Here is a 14,167-nt window from a genome sequence, read left to right as displayed (position 1 = left end):
TTAGTCACTTTTTGGAATGATTACCAGTTAAAATATTTCAGATATATTGGGTTAAATAAAATATACTGGGGGTGCCAAAAAATGTATACACATGATTTGTATTCATCTTTTGTTATTGGTATATATTATTACAACTTTAAGAATTTTTTCCTTTCTTAAAATGTATATACATTTTTTGGCATCCTCTGTATTATGAAAATTAATTTCACTTCTTAATTTTTCTTAAATGCGGTTACTAGAAATATTACGCTTACATATTTTTTTGGAAAGCACTAACACACTACCTGAGGTTTGTTAAGGAAACAGCAGTACCCCCTCTTCTCCATTGTCCCCACACCTCCACTGCTGCATGCATTTTCACACCTCTTAATTAATTTAGGTGATTTGGTTATTATAATTTGTCTCTAAATAACATACTTTTGTTGCCACCTTTTGATTTTTCACTCTCAGGCATTATCTCTTGACTTAACATTCATTCCCCCAATCTGTCCTTCCTTAACCCCCAAGAGCTATTTCACATCCCCCAGTAGTATTTGAATCATTATGACTTGTGAGAGTAGCATTCACAGTGGAAGAAGGTGGAGAACCATGACTGACTAGCTTTTCTTTCTTTTTTTTTTAATTGGGGAATTGGGGGATGGGAACAGCGCTGGGGAATTGGGGGAAGGGGAACAGACAAGTTGCTGTCCTTTTGTTCTTCAGTCTAGTTGTGGAGGACATTGCTTCACTGGCCCAAGTTGGCACCGTCATTGCACTCTTCCCTGGTGAGGCAGATCAGTCGCCGGCTTCTGGACTGCCGTTCACTGTGGCTGCTGGCCATTCACTCTGGCCGCTGGCTACACACGGTAGCCCATGGCAACCCACTGCAGCAGGGGCTGCAGCCTATGCCGTCGCCGGCGACTCACAGCAGCCCAGCTCCAGGTTGAGCTGTTGTTCAGCATCTTAGCTGTGGAGGGCAGTGTCACTGGCCCTCATATGTGGGATCCGAACCAGGGCCCTCTGGCATCCCTAGCCAGCTCTTAACCAACGTGCCACTCGGCTGGCCCTAGCTTTTGTTTTTTAAGATTTTTATTAAAAATATAGCTAACATACAATATTATATTAGTTTCAGCGATACATCATAGTTATTCAACATTTATATACCTAAAGAAGTGATCACCATGGTAAGTCTAGCAACCATCTGACATTATACTATGCTATCACAATATTATTGACTCTATTTCCTATGCTATAGATTACATCCCTATGACTTATTTGTTTTATACCTGGAAATTTGAACCTCGTATTCTTCACCTTTTCTCCCCTTTAAAAATTTTTCAATGACAGTTGACAGTCAATTCTGTACACAATTTTTTTTCCCCCTGGCACTAATGTGTGCCTTCTGGCTTTTAATTTTCTGTGTTTTTTATGTTCTTATAAATAATACAGCCCCAAATCTTTTGCCAGTTTTCTAGATCTCTTCTTAAGATATCAGAAGGTAACAAAGGAACAATACAAGCACATAAAGAAACAAAAACGCATTGACACAAACGGTTTAGTGGTTACCAGAGGGTAAGGGAGGAGGGGGGTGGTAGAAGAGGGTAAAGGGGGTCAACTATATGGTGATGGAAGGAGAACTGACTCTGGGTGGTGAACACATAACGCAATATATAGGTGATGTATTATAGAATTGTACACTTGAAACCTATGTAGTTTTGCTGACCATTGTCACCTCAATATATTTTAATAAAAAAAGTTAAAAAAATCCAAGAGATCAGATGAGTCTAATAGACTGACAGTTCCATTTTTTTGCAGAAGTATCTCTCAGAACAATCAAATCTCCTCCAAACCACACTGCCTTATCTTTTCATCTGGTGCACAGCCACCATCCGGGAATCTGTCTTCTCACCATCCCTGGGGTTCCCCTCATCGTGCCCCCCTGTTGGATCACCCCTTTCTATACCAGGACTTCCTCTTTCTTGGTTTATTTCCTTATTTTGGTGAACTACATTTTGCAAAGGTTTCCAAGGAGAGGGAGGAAGGGAGGTAAGTTTTTGAGACTTGCGTGTCTAAAGATGTTTTCACACTGATTGGGATTGTTTGGCTGTTAGAATTATAAAGAATTTTCCTTTTGATTTTTGAAAGGCTTGCTTAAAATTTTCTAGCTTTCAGTGTTGTTATTGAGAACTCTGAAGTCATTATGATTCCATATACACGTGAAATATTTTTTTGTTCCCTGTAACTTAGAGGAGCTTCATTTTGTCCCCAGCATTCAGTAACTTCACTATGATCTACATCGATTTGGTTCTATTGTACTTTCAACTAATAGCAGTTCCTTCTGCCTGGAACACTAATACCCCCAATTTCCACTTGGCTACCTCCTTCACCTCCTTTTCCATCCGTGACATCTACTCTGACTGCTGTCTTAAAATTGCACCCAGCCTTCGTCCCTCCACCTTCATTCCTGACCCTCCTTACCGTGCTCTGGTTTTTTTTTTTTCATACCACATATATCACATTAGGCCATCAGGTCTGTTTTCCAGTTCATTAATTCTCTTTTTAGTTCTGCTGTTTGACCCATCTATTTTTTTCTTCAGGTATTATACATTTATTAAAAAAATTTTTTTTTTCAAATATGATTGGTCATTTTTGATAGTCTCTTTCTCCTATCTAATTTTATTTCCTTTTTAATACTTTTAAACATAGTAAATATATATTTACTTTATAACCAGTGTCTAATGATTCCAATATCTGAAGTCTTTGTGTGGTTTTGTTGTGTGTTGTGGCTGCTGAATTTCTATTTCTCTCTCTCTCTCTCTCTCTCTCTCTCTCTCTCTCTCTCTCTCTCTCCCCTCCCCCCTCCGTGTGTGTGTGTGTGTGTGTGTGTGTGTGTACTTATAAATTTTTAATTTTAAAAATTTATGTGGGAATTTTGTGAGGACTGGGTTGAGAGGAGTGAATATTTACTTCTGTTGCGTGCTCGGGACACTCCTCTCAAATAAGATGCTTCTTGGAGTATTTGGGGGCCACACAGATGACTTATTCCAGGCTTATGTGGGCTGGTTTGTCCATTCTAAGTCCCATAGATTTTTTCCCCCCTGTTAACTATAACGCAGAGATTAGACAGTTATCTTTTTAGTCTACTGTTACTAAAAGGTTTTGTTTTGTTTTTTAATAGGTCATCCTGCTTTAAATGCATAGTACTACCGAAGTCCCAGCTTTAGGTGGAATGGGTTTAAGTCTTTCATCTTGCTCTGCACAGGTGTCTGAGGCTCCAGGCTACCTGCATGAACCCCATAGATGCCCTCAGGTTACGCTGCATACTCAGTTTCTTATACCTGCTAGGATTTTCTGCTTCTATTTTGCTGCTGGCTACAAGGGATAGCCCAAACTTTTTAAGATGCTAGTCCATCAATTTAAAAATATTTTGTATGGCATTTTTTAACTCTTTACAGTTGAGGAACTTTAGGATTGTTAGTGTACCATAAGAGTGGAAATAAAACACCAGAAACAGAAAATAAGGCATTTTTGAAGCTATGAATTTCTGTCATACATGTATAATGTATATAATGTAAAGGATAACACTTATAACATCCACTCTCCCATCAACCAGCTTAAGAACTAAAATTCCATATATTGGATTGTTGGAAAAGTCATGAAGTGTTTTTTTCTGTTTTTCGTTGTAAAAATGTGTCATAACTTTTCCGACAACCCAATATTTGAAGCCCCATAATTAACATAGCCCTCCCTCTCTAATAGAGGTATCAGTTATCCTGAATTCTGTGAAAAAAATTCCTTGGCTTTCTTAATTATTTTACAACTTATGTGAATATTTCTTAGAAATAATGTTTACTTTTGCATATCTTCCAACTATATAAAAATGATACTGGTGTAATATATCTGCGATTTCCTTTTTTCTCCCAACTTGTTGAAGATTGTGAGAGTCTATAAAAAGATTTTTAGTTCCTCCAAAGTAAACTACCCATTATTCACAGAATTGTCATGTCAATGAATAAGCACCATAAAACAAATAATTACTGGCAGGCTTGGGGATTTCTGTGCTTTCTTCTTATTGGAAATAGAAATTCACTTGAAATTTGACAAGCTGTCCTCTAATTGGAAAATAAAATATTTACCATGATTACATGGAAGGAAATGCAAATTTTTCTGATGTGCCAGCAGTTTTAGTTTGTATTTGTTATTCTTCTTCCTACAAACCCAATGTCAACCACACAATTCCAGATGAGTTAAAGTTTAAGTTGAACAGGTTTTAATGATAACAAAACTAAGCAGGAATTAAGTAATAACACTACCAGAGCTTCCCGCTTACTTCTATACATAGGCACACAGAATTTTAAGTTGTTAAGAATTTTGAATGGGATAAAATGCATTTACTTTTATTTATCCATTCAGCTTCAAACAGGCTCATCAATCTAACATTTTCTTCCTTTTTGTTTATTTCTGTTTTGGGAGAAAAGCTGAAAAATGTCTGTAAGAATCACACGTCTTAAAAAATCTCTCCCTTTTACCCAGTCTTTTTTCAGATATCTGTGAATTAATTGCTGGAATGACAAGAGCAAAATGCAGAGAACGTAATAAAGAGAGCAAAACTGCTATTTTTTTTGTTTAAGTAAATGTCAACTTTCCATTAAAATTCCACCCACAATTGCCTCTTAATCATACCATAATACAAATTCTGTAACATGAACATAAAAATATACAAAGGTTGGACAATTAAATTCATGAACTTTCCACCATGCACCTCTATGGTGGAAAGTTCATGCACTTAAGTGTCCAAAATCATACTTTATACTTCTCCCTCAGTGCCATTTAATAGGGGTTCTATAGTTACAAAGATTCTTTAGCATAAAATTTACCCATAAATATTTTTGGTGGTTTTGTCATATTTTCAACATATGGAAGTTATAATGTTATTCCTGTTGAGGTTACAATCTTGACAGTCCTTCTGAACCACTTTATTATTTAGCACCACTATATTGTCTTCTGTTTTCCTTATTTGTGACTGCTTTTACTTTTCAACCAGAAACTCAGTTTCTTCTGCTTTCTAATTTCTATTAATTAGTTACTTTCACTAAAATATTGCTGGATACCCATCACCCAACAAATATTTATTGAGCACCTACTGTACAAGGTCTGACAAGTTTGCAAACTTGTTGCAATGATGTTGCTAACCTTTTTTGATATCAGAGGGATTACTTATTTTGAATTTGTACCAACTGGACCAATAGTTAACCAAGTTTACTATTTGGAAGTGCTGAAAAGGCTGCATGAAAAAGTTAGATGAAAATAACCTGAACTTTTCGCCAACAATTCATGGCTCTTGCATCATGACAATACACTAGTTCACATGGCACTGTCTGTGAGGGAGTTTTTAGCCAGTAAACAATAACTGTATTAGAACACCCTCCCCTACTCACCTGATCTGGCCCCCAATGACTTTCTTTACCTGAAGGTAAAAGAAAATATTGAAAGGAAGACATTTTGATGACATTCAGGACATAAAGGGCAATACAATGACAGCTCTGATGGTCATTCCAGAAAAAGAGTTCCAAAATTGTTTTGAAGGGTGGACTAGGCGCTGACATCGGTGCATAGCTTCCCAAGGGGAGTACTTCGAAGGTGACCATAATGATATTCAGCAATGAGGTATGTAAAACTTTTTCTAGGATGAGTTTGTGAACTTAAGGGTGCGACCTCATATGATAGACATTATTTTGAGGACTCAGGGTAAAGAATAAGAAAGACAAATACTCTGCTCTTAGGAAATGCATGTTATAGTGTAGAGACAGGTAATAAAGAAGAAATCAAACAAAAAAGAATGAGATGATGGTTTCATATAGTAATTCGTGCAATGAAAAAAAATAAAGAAATAAATGAGGATTATGTGAAGGAGAGTGGCTGGAAGGTGAGACTCTTCCTTACATTTTTTTTTTAAGAAAAATGTATACAAATTTTACTGCATACCATTAAATTTTATACTGGACCACTGTCTATGAGAGGCATCCAAGAGTTATTTCATTCACTAGGGAATACAGATTTTTTTTTCACTTAGTATTTACTAACGATTAGAGTCTAGATTCTGCAAAATTACTTGTTAATATGAAGATCATTGTCCAGTTGAGTTACTCATGGGTTCTATTTGGCAGAGAAGATAACCCTGAATTTCATGGTTTTATTGTCCTGTATGATAGAACCAGTTTTGTCTCTAACAAAGCAAATTTATTTCAGTTTACCACCCAATGATATATAAGCATCTATTCTCAAAATCTCTTTGGAAAAAGCTTTACCATCTTTATTCTCTTATTAATGAGTTAAAAAATATCATATTCATTCAGCATTAGTATGAGACTATTAAATTTAAATTTTTGAAAATTACAATTTAACCAGAGATGACAGGGAAAACTTTTCTGAAAAAAGGACATGTGTGCTCAAATCTAAAATAAAAACTGAGTGCACGGTTCTCCAGGCAGACAGAACAGGCCCTTTAAAAGCCTCAAGTAGGAATGAGTTTGGAGTGCTGAAGGATCAAATACTGTATGAATAGAAGAGCTGGAATAGGAACTAGTCAGGGTAGATTATGTAGGGCTTTGGGGACTATGAATAATGACTTCAATACACATTTTTAAATGATATTTTCTAGGAAATCTCAATTCATGTGTGCTTGCTTTCACACCTAAAGTAAGTTCCAAAAAAATGGGGTGGGGGAAATCATAAGGATTCACACAAACAAACAAAAAGAGAAAAATAGAAAAGTTACTTTTAATTAAAAATATATATGGAAACACCCTCTGAGGTGATGGTTTCATTTTTATTGATAACTCAGGTTGGTGCAAATATTCCTATAGATCCCCTTTCCTTCTTTGTATTTCTTAATAAAAAAGAGAAACTCCAGATCCAAATTATCCAAGATCTGTAGAGGAGAAAATAAAAGCAGGATACTATGACCAATTCTGCCTTTGATTGATTGTGTTTTTTAATAGTGTTTTAGCTTTCTCACCTCTACATTGAGCATGAAATTGCCTAGAGATCGGTGTGATTCCTTTGTGGAAAGGTTTTAAGACAAAGAAGATTAGCTGTAAACCATCTTGACTTTCGAAAAGGAAGATTCCAGATTCTGTGACTGAGGGTTTATCATTTTCTACCTTGCTTTGCCCATCTATGTTCCCACACATAGTAGGAGGAATAATAACAAGACCAAAAAGGGCAACTATAGTTCCTTATCATTCCCTTTTTGTGACCGATGTTCTGTGCTATCACTATTTCACTTCTTTAATAATAAAAGGTCATAATATCGTGTGTGTTCTATGTGGTCTCATTTTCATGATGTGCCTTATTTTGTTAAGGAAGAAAATGCAACGAATTAACATAAAACTATGGGGTATTTTACCTTTTTTCCTTTTTTTAACTTGCTGGCTTGTCCTAGTTTCTTTATTATTGTGTGCTGACCTTTTAGCTAAGTTCATTTTCAATTTCTATTTTGTTTTCCCAGTGTCATGGAAAGTCTCAACTGTCACCCAGATGGCAGAAATCCACCAGAAACTCCAAACTAGGGAAATCCCAGAGTTGAAAAGAATGATCTTTTTAGAAAAGAACACCTTATCAAAATAAACATGCTCAGGGATACAGGTATGCTGTTAAGGAGAGCTGTAGAAAATTCTGAGATAAGGGATGGTAAAAACAAGAAATGCAGGCATAATTAATTATCAGAATAACAACTGATATTACAGATGTTTCAAAGCTCAGCTTCTGGATGAAATACATATTAGCATACTATTCTGTGCCTTATGCCCCTTTAACATTGTTTTCAAAAACTGTAATGACAATGTTCAAGTATCCATACCACATGAGGATACATTTCATGCCAAAACTGGTTTAGGAATTCTGCAGATCAAAGGAGGAAGGTATGCTGTAGCTAAGGACAGACACTTCTAAGACACCTTGCAAGGATGAGTTCAGAACTGTGTGCTCTTTTGAACACTGTCTAGATATTGACAAGAAGATTCAAATAGACTCTGCAAACAATTGAGCCTTGGGGACTGCGTACATCTTGAGAAGTAACGTGAATGGCATGTATCTGAGCAATCCACTCATATCTGAGCAAACCTAAGCAATTTATATTTCCTGCATGTCAGCTTGAATGGGAAGTTGAAAGAATGGTGATGCTTCACTCTCATCTTAGATGAAAAGCATGGGTAATCATCTATTTACACATTAATTTATGTCGAGTAAAGTATGTCGAGTAAGAAAATAGGACCTCCATATACGGCTGTTGAGGGTATAAATTGTTACAGACTTCCATGGAGGACAATTTGAAATTTATATGCAAAAGCTTACAAATATTCATGATCTTTTACTCATCAATTTTCAAGGATATAAGAAGACAGATGTTCAGGATTAGATAACTGTGTTTATAACAATGGAATCTGGAAAGAGCCTACAGAGCCAGAAACAGAGATGTTAAGTATGGTTCATTCACACAATAGAATACTTCGTAGCATATACAGATGATAATAAAGATTTATAATTATTCACCTGGAAACCTGTTTTGAAATTATAAAATTAAGCTACAAAATGTTATTTAAATAATGATCTCATTTTGGTAACAATATATTTTTATTCACTTGCTGGTATGTATGAATTAAAAACTTTTTCAATCATTGGATGATATTTTTGGCTTTTTCATTGGCTTAAACTTATATACTTCCCACTCTTTCCAGTCAGAACTTTTTGGTCTACAATGTCATGTTAAGATTCTATTATAGATTATGACAAAATATAAAGCATATATTTTAGCTACTGATTGTTGAATAAACAAATGTCGGAGCTAAAAAGTAACCATTTCCTATTTTTCAGGAAGTCTGCTTTCTATGGTATTGATGGGGTGTTGGCATGGCTGGAAAATCTACAATGTCCATATTACACGAATGACAGCTTGTGTTGGCCACCAGCTGGAAGCCAGCTGTAGCTGTCAGAAGCCTTGGTTTTCCTACACATGGAAGTCTCCATGTGGATGTTTGATCTCCCTGTTAGCATGGCAACTAGGTCTCAAGAAGAAGCATTTCATGAGTCAAGAAACAGAGGCTACCAGGACTCTTTAGATATGCACTCAAAAGTCCCAGAAAGTCACTTTTGCTATTTATCTGCCAAAGCCAATCACAAGGCCAGTCCTGATTCAAAGAGAGAGGAGTGAAGTGGTCATCATACAAGAGGAGGGGAATTGGGGCCATTTTTGGAACCTAGCTACCACAATTGGAATATGCCAATTGGAAGCACCTTGGAAATGAATTTCCACGAATATGTGAAAAATTGAGCTGAATTTTCCACTCAAAAGGAACCCTCAGAAGTAGTATGATCTCATTTGGCTGTCAAAAGAGAAGAGGCTTCTATTATCTTTGACCAGATTTTGGCTGGGCAGAGGAGAAGAGCAAGGAAGTGGAAGAATTTCCTTCCTGAACCAAGGCCAAATATTTTAAGTTCCTCTGCTGCACACCAACGTTACTCCGCACAGTGAAAATCTATCATCTGCTCTGTACAGAGGAATGGGGCAGAGACCTTTGGCCTACGTAGATTTTTCTCCTCCCCCAAACTCTGAAGAAAGAACAAGATTTCTGGAATGGATGGATTCCAAGGAGAAAGGCATTCAGAACCAAAGGAATTTCTCTCTTTAGGAGCTGAGCACTGGGAGACAGGAAGTGATCCGAGTATATTGTGAGGAACTGTGCATTTTGTGGTAGAGGCTGGCAAGGAGAACTAAGGGGTAGGAACAAACCACATGAGGGAGAAAATTCTGCTTCATAGAAAAGGAAACTCCTGAGAATCTGGGATGCCCTACATTAACAACAGTCGCTGTGGTCCTAGTATTTGTATCGCTTCAGAAGTAGAGAGACATGAGTGAAGGGTACATTGCTTTCTAGGTTCAGAGTCTATAAGCCTCCTAGGTTAGATTTAGGGGTTATAGTTTTATAAGTATTACATGTGTATCAAGAGAATCCTGTATGTATGCTCCAAAAGACCAACTGTAGCTTTTGTGTTTGATTCACTTCTTTGAACACTATTCTATATCAAAAGAGGGACAAGAATGTGTCTATTCCTAATCAGACAGATCTAGGGCTTCATAATCCATTGTGAAATGTGTTTTTTCATCCTGTGATCATATCAAAGATTTGTTTGCAGTTCTTCATGGCAGGTTTCAGTGACCAAGATATGCCTGTACTAAAATAAATGCTAAGGAGTAAAATGGTAGAGTTTAAAAATAAAATCTCCAGGGCAATATATGCATGTTTTCCACACATGAAATTTAAGAAAACACAAAGACATGAAAGGAAAACAATATTGTTTTCCTTGCTAATGTAGATCCTTAGTTATCCCATAGATTGCAAATACAGTCGTAGGAAATATTAAAAAGCCCATTTCAATGTAGAGACATCATCATATGGCTTTTGTAAATATAAAGCCCAAATATCACAATGATTTTTTCCATTTACTTCTAATATGTATGAAAATTAAGCTCTGCTACAACATGAAAATTTCATAAAATATTTATGACCTGAGCAGTCTTTGTTGATAATAGCAAAACATGTGAGGTGTACAAATTAGCTATCACATGGCTAAAAAAGGCATGTGTGTGCCTTTAAATTTATGGGAGAATTTAGGCTACAAATCAATGTAGGTTTTCAGCAAATTTGATCCACAGTAGGGTCCAATATTTTTAGTCCGTTCCATTTCCATAGGTCACTGTGTCAAGATATGGTGCATATGTTTAACACATTATGAAATATGATTATTGACTGTGACTTGGTTTAAACTGTACTTAGTTTGGGATGGAACTCTGGTGTGCTAGCATCTAAACAAACTCAAGAAACTTTCTAACTTTTTTGCTTACAAGCCAAATACTTTGAGTTCTCTTCCTTATAAATAAAGTGGTGCTATAATACCTTTATTTTAGGTGTATTGTTGAGATTAAATTAAATGATATAGGCAAAGTGTTTAATACAGTGGGTGGCACTTAGGCTTGCAGTAAATGCTAGTGCTATTTCATGTTTGTCTTATGTTTACCACCAACTTGAGTTGAGTTATGCAAACAAATATGATCACTTAAAACATATGCAGGAAAGACTCATTTGTCTGAGCTTGAAGACTTAAGCCTCAAGTGTAGCAATATCAAAGCTTCAAATTGCTATTCAGGGTTCTAGCAATTTCATGATCTCTGGAGGCAACAGATTCCAGAATAAAGAGCCCACCACACTGAGAGTGTACTCTCACTCTAGGGTCCCCTGTGTTGCAAGAAAAGGTGTGAATGAATGTATATGGGAAGAACCATGTTGGTTTTTGCTACCATCACCATTTTTTCTGTTAATCTAAGTCTATTTTAGAATAAATGTTTATTTTAAAAAATATACTCTGAGAAAACAACTAAAAATGAGAATATACATACAGACACATACACATACATTTTAAATTGGAAAAGTTCAACAGTGAAATTTGGAAATAGATCTGGTGAATTATGAACTGGTTACATAAACTGAGTGGTCCATAAATTATAGCACATACTATATTCTCATTAAAGACACACAACATGTGGAACATTCTGATATATGGAAAATTATTCATAAATGAAATACAGAAAAGCAAAATGAAAAGCATAATAGCACGTTTACTCTAGGTATAACAATTCCAAATTCAGCTATATTCACATTAAAAATGATTTTAAAAGGATATGTAACAATAAGGTAACGGTATTGCAAGTCTGTAAATATTTTCCATGGATATATCAGATGTAATATTCTTAGGAAATATTTGCTTATTCAGATGGAAGAAATCCTTTCCTCACTCACACTAGTTATTCTGAATATTTTTCTTTTTCTCAACCTAACATAGATTCTTGAGAGAGACAGTACCCTCTCTATTTCCTAATACAGTGTCACCCAATAACACTATTAGCTTGAGACTTGGTATAAAGAATTCAATAAAAGTTTATTAAATAAAAAACATAATATATTTGTTAGATCTCAAAATCTTTTCTAGACTTTATTGTTTAATATCATAAACATTTAAATATATTTGTAATTTTTTTTCATTTTTATTGTTATAATATACAAACAGAAAAGTAGTCAAAGGTGTTCATCTTAATGAATGGTGTAGTTCTAATTGCCATGTAGCAAATATTCACTCATTCTATCTTTTTTCCTCCACAAACTTCATGGGAGAAAAATACTTCACATTTTTTTATTTTGGACTTGGCCGTGTCACTGACTCTGGTCAATGAGTTGTTGTAGACATGATGTAAAGAGAGGCTTGGAATGGGTTTACACAATTGAGTTTGACTGCATTTCTCTCATATGAGAAAAATATAACTTGAGTAGCCACTGGTCCCTAGCAATAAAAGGCAAATGAAACAAACCTGGAGCAGCCCTCTTTTTGGAGCCAAATTAAAGCCAGCTGAACCTTGCCTAGATCAAAACTAATCCACAGATCCATGAGAGAGACATAAATGATGACTGTCATGTGACACTGACTTTTGGGATGGTTTGTTACACAGCTTTATTATGACAATTATTGACTGATGCAATTGACATTGCACTGAATCTATAACAACATGAGGGGAATTGACATCTTTGTATAGTATTGAGTCTTCCAATTCATAATTGCGGTTTATCTTTCTGTTCAGTTAGGTCTTCTTTAATTATTCTGAATAATACTTTGTTTTCTAAGTGAATGTCTTCAAAATCATTGATTAGATTCACTAGATTATTTTAATGTTCTTATAAATGGCCTATTTAAAAAAAATTCAAATTAGGGAGCATTTGAGATCTTGCTCTCCAGCATACATCATTAGTTTGACTCAAACTTTTATAAAAATTAAAAAAATAAATAAATAAAATTGATTTTTTTTGATGGAATATAAAAATTATATTGGGTTGTCGGAAAAGGCATGACACATTTTTGCAATGAAAAACATAGAAAAAATACATCATGACATTTCCGACAACCCAATTGTATCCAGAAATACTGCTAATTTTTTGAGACTAGCACTTTATTTGTAGGCTTCTTAGGATTTTCTATATATAATCATGTTGTCTGTAAATAATGGCTATTTTATTTCCTCCTTTGCCACCTTTATATCTTTCATTTCTTTTTCATGTCTTTTGTATTGACTAGAACCTTCAGCAAAATGTTTAATAGAAGTGGAAATAGTGGAATAGTGGGTACCCTTTATTTATTCATGATCTGTCACAGGTTGGGTGCCCTCAGAAGCAGATGAGTGTGCAGGAAATCTGTCAGGAGTGCCCTTGGGATCTACCTCTGTGGATGAGATGGAGTGAAGGGGCATCAGATTGAGAGACAAGTAGTCTATTATTTGATTTCAGTGAATGCCTCAGCCAACCTTTGAGGAGCTATGAAGCTGACATATCTCTTTAAAGTTGCTCTAAGTGGGAGAAGGAGACCAGGCTTTGTATCTCTGTATTGACTAGTAATTGGTTGAAGACTACCCATTGAGGAAGGTCATGTGACTTTGGATGAGGTGACTCTTCAGTCAATACATTTCCTAAAGAGGGTAGGCAACTAAAGTCTTTCTACCTGAAGTACTCCCAGAGATTGGGGTAATAAGTCCTTCAGTTCTGAAGGGGTATATAGACAGCATCCACTGTTCAAGCTTTTATGGGGAAAGATTATACTTTCACAATATTTGTGCCTTAGTGTACCTTAAACAATACACGTAGCAATAAAAACAATGATAACAAGGAAGAAAACAATAATAAGAGTAACCAACATTTCTGTAACAGGATGTAAAATGGTACTTTTTCCATTGTCTCAGAATTTCAGCTGAAGGCCCCAGTTGAATGGCAAATCACATATTTTAAACAGTGTCACTTCCATGTAGGACTTACTAAAAGGTATGTGGCTTTGTGTCCATACTTCAAATAGCCTATGTAAGATATCATAAGAAACTTGAAAAGAAAAATTTTCTCTGTCATAGTTTTTCCTACCTTTAGACAAAATGGGCGACTTTCTAAAGAGATTTTTATTATTGCTGTTGTTTTGCTTTTTTTTTTTTTTTTGAGAAGAGATTGGAATTGTATTTCCCAGCTGGGTATTTATTGAACTGCAGACAGAAATGCAGTGCCCTGCCTTATACTACTCTTGCTGAAGTATAGAGCATTTGGGG

General features: G+C 35.5%; 1 long non-coding RNA gene across 1 annotated transcript in view; it reads left to right on the top strand.

Annotated features, from left to right (window-relative positions):
- The window catches only part of LOC109373015 (uncharacterized), a 29,983-nt gene extending 18,038 nt beyond the window's left edge, over nucleotides 1–11,945 (top strand). Inside the window, exons 2-3 of the long non-coding RNA XR_002122146.1 lie at nucleotides 7,490–7,626; nucleotides 8,854–11,945. This is a non-coding gene — a long non-coding RNA (uncharacterized LOC109373015). The remainder of the gene's footprint in view (nucleotides 1–7,489; nucleotides 7,627–8,853) is intronic.
- Nucleotides 11,946–14,167: the final 2,222 nt, after the last annotated feature.

This window comes from Hipposideros armiger, unplaced genomic scaffold (genome assembly GCF_001890085.2).
Source record: "Hipposideros armiger isolate ML-2016 unplaced genomic scaffold, ASM189008v1 scaffold_16, whole genome shotgun sequence".
Taxonomy (NCBI): Eukaryota; Metazoa; Chordata; class Mammalia; order Chiroptera; family Hipposideridae; genus Hipposideros; species Hipposideros armiger.
The sequence above is the reverse complement of the archived record's forward strand: the minus strand, read 5'-3'. Positions and strand labels throughout refer to the sequence as shown.